Source organism: Boleophthalmus pectinirostris, unplaced genomic scaffold (assembly GCF_026225935.1).
Source record: "Boleophthalmus pectinirostris isolate CB_2022bp ecotype Guang Dong unplaced genomic scaffold, ASM2622593v1 HiC_scaffold_10, whole genome shotgun sequence".
NCBI classification, from domain to species: domain Eukaryota; kingdom Metazoa; phylum Chordata; class Actinopteri; order Gobiiformes; family Gobiidae; genus Boleophthalmus; species Boleophthalmus pectinirostris.
The window spans coordinates 29,010,642-29,016,595 of record NW_026570971.1 but is presented as its reverse complement, the minus strand read 5'-3'; the positions used below and the strand labels follow the sequence as shown (position 1 = coordinate 29,016,595).

At 34.4% G+C, this 5,954-nt stretch overlaps 1 long non-coding RNA gene across 1 annotated transcript; it reads right to left on the bottom strand.

Moving 5' to 3' along the window:
* Positions 1-2,131: 2,131 nt before the first annotated feature.
* On the bottom strand, positions 2,132-3,802 carry LOC129409238 (uncharacterized). The gene is made up of 2 exons (XR_008632315.1): positions 3,746-3,802; positions 2,132-2,808 (listed from the first exon to the last, which is right to left on the bottom strand). It is a non-coding gene; the product is annotated as an uncharacterized LOC129409238 (long non-coding RNA).
* Positions 3,803-5,954: the final 2,152 nt, after the last annotated feature.

Below are 5,954 nucleotides of genomic sequence, written 5' to 3'. Positions count from 1 at the left end.
TATTATTATGATCTATTATTATTTTTAGTCATTTAGTTTAATAGTATGTAGTTCCTATGGAAATATTATTATACTGATCCCTCCAAAATCTCCCTATAACCAACACTGTACTGATGAAACTGCTGCTCAAACCCCACACTCTCACACACAGACACATACACACACAAACACACAAACCAAGCACGCACACAAATACGCACACACACACAATACGCACACACATATACACACACATATACACACACATACACAAACTTAGTTCACACTTCACATATACTGTATAAAGAAAGAAAGTGTCCAAACTTTTGACCAATAATATAAGTTAATAATTACAGGTGATATGAACATTGTGATATTAAGATTTAGTTTTACATTCAGTTTTGCAATGTGTCACAGACTCACAAAACATTTGCATATTTCTTGTACTTTGAACTGATTTATAATTGTATTTATTTATTTATTTTTTTATCTTATTCAAGGTCAAGCTGTCCAAGGCTTTTATCCAAAGTAAAAAAAAAAAAAAAGTATATATATATATATATATATATATATATATATATATATATATATATATATATATATATATATATATATATATATATATATATATCAATCAATCAAACTTTATTTGTATAGCACTTTTCATACATTTGAAATGTAGCACAAAGTGCTTCACATGCAACAGAAAACATTTTTAATACATTAATTAACACCCCCCCCCCCCCATACCACAATTTAAACAGAAACATAAAAACTAAAAAACTAATAAACATAAAGCTCTTAAAAGTTATAGTAAAAATTTAAAGTGTGTAGCTAAGACCAGATGGAGACAAAATAAAATAGTAATGATAATTTAATTTAAAACTACCATAATAATAACAATAATAATGATAATTTAAGTTAAAACAGGTAAAAGTTTCAGTTAAAAGCTAAATTAAAAAGATATGTTTTAAGTTTACTTTTAAAAATATATATATATACAATGCCATTTTCATACATGAGATCTTATAATTCTGATAAAGCTAAAAATCAGCCATTTAAAAATAAAGGTGATTCAATGCTGCCAAAGCAAAATATTATTATTATTATTATTATTATTATTATTATTATTATTATTATTATTATATTATTATTATTATTATTATTATCTTTGACACCATAGCAATGATAACACCAAACAACTTTTTGAGATCAGTCTCTTTTTCAATTGTTTTAAGCAAAGTTTGTGAAACTAGGTTTAGTTTGATCATTTGGTTCAAATCTGTATCTGAACTGGGGCACAAGTGATCACATCATTTGGAACATTTCTCATCAGTTCATTCAGTTCTCAGGCTCTTTCTCTCTTTCTCCGAACACTGGACATTCTCTCATTTTAGTACTAGAGGCCTGTTCTCACATGCTAAAGGACTGTGGCCCAAACTGTCACTTTCAATATAGAAACTCAAACAGAAAGGCCAATCAGAATTTTTGAGCACCAAAAAGTGAACAGCAAAGGATTTCACACATGAGTCAAACAGGCAGAAGGAGCTCAGCAGTGAGTACAGACTACATAGACTACATACAGTTGTGTTTGTTTTTCAAGAGCCCATTACATATTACAGTACATATGAAGTGTTGATGTATTTGCTTCAACTTGCACTTTTGATTTATATTCATGCATTGTAATTAACTTTAAATGGTTAAGGTTAAATAAAGCAGACTGACTGAAAACTAATTCTGATTCAAACTTTTTAATAATATGATAACTGAAGGTCATAAAGTCAGTCTTCATGTTTGTACAGACCCCACCTCAAACTCTCAGAAGCTCCTCTTATACCAGTCTAAAGCCTCAGACACCATTTGTCTCTGTTCTCTTGAGCCATGTCTCCTCAGTCTCCATCATTTCACTTTGTTACATGTTTCTCACATCTTTGTTGAGCCTGGTTCTTGCCATTTTTCTTCATGGTTCTATTATACTGTTCTACAAATTGAGTTGCACTGCTATAACATAAACTAAAACAGTATTTCTGTAAAGCAGTAAATCACAGAACATGCACGTTATCTGTAGTGAAACAACTCACACCAATGGAAATATATACAGTCCCTTCTGTTAATGCGTTGGAGTGACACAAGAAAATAGAAAACAGCAGAATAAAACTCAATATTAGGTTGCAGTGTTTTACTTTAAATGCAAATTACTTTTAACAGTGTCTGTATACAAATGATCAGAATACATGGCAAACAAGTAATACATGACACTGGACCATAACATGTTCTTTCTTGTATTTGTACAAGATAAATCACATTTTAACAATTCAAATAAAAGTGAAAATAAAAGAAGGTACATTTCGACTTCTTGGTCAGTCTTAGATTAGAGCACACAGGAGGACCACTGCTTCTGAGTCCCCTTCACACACATTACATTGTGTGACAGTTTATGTACTACACAGTATAGTAGTGTGTCATTGCTTCACCATGTTGTCTTGTGTAAAAGCAGTGCTCAGTGTTGTTACAGAAGAATGAAGTACAGACTCAGAAGCAAAACTTGGTGAGAATCAAAAGAATGTGATACAACAGTCATACATGATTTCATTCATTCAGCATTTGTATAGTGATTTTTATGGGATATTTCTGAGCATCACATGTGTCATAATCATTATTTTAGAAAGAGGTCGACCACATGTGCCACTCCCCCCACAATGGCTCCTACTGCGGCTCCCGCTGCAGCGCCAGCCGGACCCCCCACGATAGCGCCTGTTGCCGCACCCATAGTCGCCGCCTTGGTGATGTCCTTTCCTGCTTCTTCAACCTCCTTCATGACGGGTTTGTCTGCAAGGTTTACAGGACAAACTAATGACTGGACTGACTCAACAATGCAGTTCTTATTCAATCATAACCTGGTTTTCATCATAACGTTTATACACTTTCTTCCTTATGACTTCTTGTATACAGCTGAGATTTTTTCATTACTTATTTTTCTATTTTATTTTGTCTGGTACATATACATTTATATAATAATGTCTTATCTGACACCTGTCTCTTGTGATCTTTTTTGACACTTATTTAGAATTAATTTTTATCATTTCTATTTTTACTCTTTATTATTATATGATATTGTGATGTGTGAGTTGCTGTGTCCAAATCATTTTCCTCATGGATCAATAAAGTTTGTCTAAGTCTCTGGTCCGACTGGTATGTGTAGTCCTCTAAACAGAGTTGTACACATCAATCTGGGACAGCTCTGAAAACGATGGGAACCAAAGATCAGAGCGTCCAAACAAAAACTTCTGTTGATGTTGATTGAAACAGAGGAACAAGTTAAAAACCTGTCCATAAAAGCACAAAACACTTACCTATGCACACTTTTCAAAAGCAAAATAGTCTGTAATTTTAGTGCACAGATAAATGCATCAGAATTGGTGTAAAGGGACAGTTGTTTAAAAGTCATTCTTAAAACCAAATGTGTCAGAATAAAGGAGAAAGATACAGGTTATATACACCATAAAAGACAATGTAGACAATGTTAAGTAACTACTTAGTTTCATATTAATCAGTTTTGTACATATCAGTGTTAGGACAAACTCCATTTCTGTGGACTGTCACTGCCAGCTCAGTACAGCACAGAACTAGAACGTCTCTAAGAGTGAATAATACATATAAGGATTCAAATCACCTTTGTCTCATAAATACAGTTCCAGGTGTTTTAAAATTCTTGTATTTTTGCTGAGATTTTAGTCAAATATGAATCTTAAAATGGAAGTCTGACCTGAACTCATGATGAAAAAGTCTTCAGTCGATAACCGTCCACCTGCTTTAGTCTGACCCAGAGTCTCCTGCTCCTCTCTACCCTGCCCCCTTATATCTTTGGACTGACACAGTGGGCGTTTGCAACATTTTAGTGTAAGATTGAAACTAGAATGAAGTTAATCATTGGTGAGAGATGGCGTTGGAGGTGATTACTTACTTACTTTGGCATGTTTCGATTATAACTTCCATCGTCGCCAAAGGTAGAAGGTTTTTGACAATTTATTGTAACGAGCCAAGCGTAAGGTTTTGACTCAGACCATGACAGAGCTTGGATGAGCACCCAAGATCTGATTATTATTAGCTATAAGACTATTAAATTACATATAAAAAGTAATTTAAGGTGCTTGAGCTCATATTGTGACTATACACTGTCATTTAAGAGAAGGCCTTTTGGATGCAAAAATAAATGAGAGGCTTTAAACATCAATTTGAAAATCTGGTTTAGAAAGGTAACTGTATCCCACCACCTCTTCCTCTTCCCACTTGTAGCTCTGTACATGGATATATGTATTATTATTATGATCTATTATTATTTTTAGTCATTTAGTTTAATAGTATGTAGCTCCTATGGAAATATTATTATACTGATCCCTCCAAAATGTCCCTATAACCAACACTGTACTGATGAAACTCTATGCATTGCTATATCACACTATAGACATCTGCATTTACTGAAATCCTGATAACGAGATGCTCAAACCCCACGCTCTCACACAGACACATACACACACACAAACATACACACATACACAAACACACACACTTTTGACTGATAATATAAGTTAATAATTGCGGGTGATACAAACATTGCGATAATAAGATTTAGTTTTGCATTCAGTTTTGCTATGTGTCACAGACTCTGTTTCTAAAAAATCATTTGCATATTTCTTGTACTTTGAACAGATTTATAACATTTTTTGTTTGTTTGTTTGTTTTTTATCCAGGATCAAACTGTCCAAGGCTTTTATCCAAAGTCAAATGGTAAATTACCTCTTTTATCAGTAATAGAATGACATTTTCATACATGAGATCTTATATTTCTGATAAAGCTAAAAACCAGTGATTTAAAAATAACGGTGATTTAATGCTTTATCGTGTTCTGGGCATGTCCCACAGGAAGGAGGCCCAGGGGAAGACCCAGGACACGCTGGAGGGACTATGTCTCTGGGCTGGCCTGGGAACACCTCGAGGTCCCCATGGAGGAGCTGGAGGAAGTGTCTGGGGTGAAGGAAGTGTGGGAGTCCCTGCTTAGATTGCTGCCCCCACGACTCGGCCCCGGATAAGTGGAAGAAAATGAATGGATGGATAATTTTTCATCGGTTTATTAATTCACGAATAAAGAAATTTTGACTTTAGTGCCAATATAAATTAATAAAAAAAAATATCTATCTATCTATCTATCTATCTATCTCTCTCTCTCTCTCTCTCTCTCTCTCTCTCTCTCTCTCTCTATATATATATATATATATATATATATATATATATATATAATATAGAGAGAGAGAGAGAGAGAGAGAGAGAGAGAGAGAGAGAGAACTGTAAATTGAGATAGTTTTTAGTTCAGTTTTTCATTCAGTTTTGTTTTAAGTCATGGTGTCAATGTCCAGATGACCACATAACAGATAACAGATAACACAGCAAAGATAACACCAAACAGCTTTTATTTTCTGGATCAGTCTCCCCAGTTGTGCTGTTCTGTCCGGTGAAGGTGCAGGAGATGCTGTGGGTTGCCTATGTCCACTAGATGGCAGCGTTGTCTACAATTTTGCTTCTACACACCCTCGCCTGTCTGCTAACAGCCTTTCTGTTCGTCCTGCTGTTTATTCAAGTGTTCAATATTTACATTGGTAATTATGCTCCTGTTGCCTGATTGGCCTCTTATGGACTCCAGCCTCTTGGTCACTGATTCATTCACTCAGAGTTTGTAGTGCGCACTGCTCTAAACACTGCTTAGAAAACAGAGCTGATGATATGATCACTGACAGGACATAGTGTTATCTGTTACATAAGGGTGAGTTGTACAGTTGTAGGGAGTATTATTTATGACATAAGGGTGAGTTATTTTACAGTTGTAGGGAGTATTATCTGTTACATAATGATAAGTAGTTGTACAGTTGTAGGGAGTATTATCTGTTACATAAGGGTGAGTTGTTTTACAGTTGTAGGGA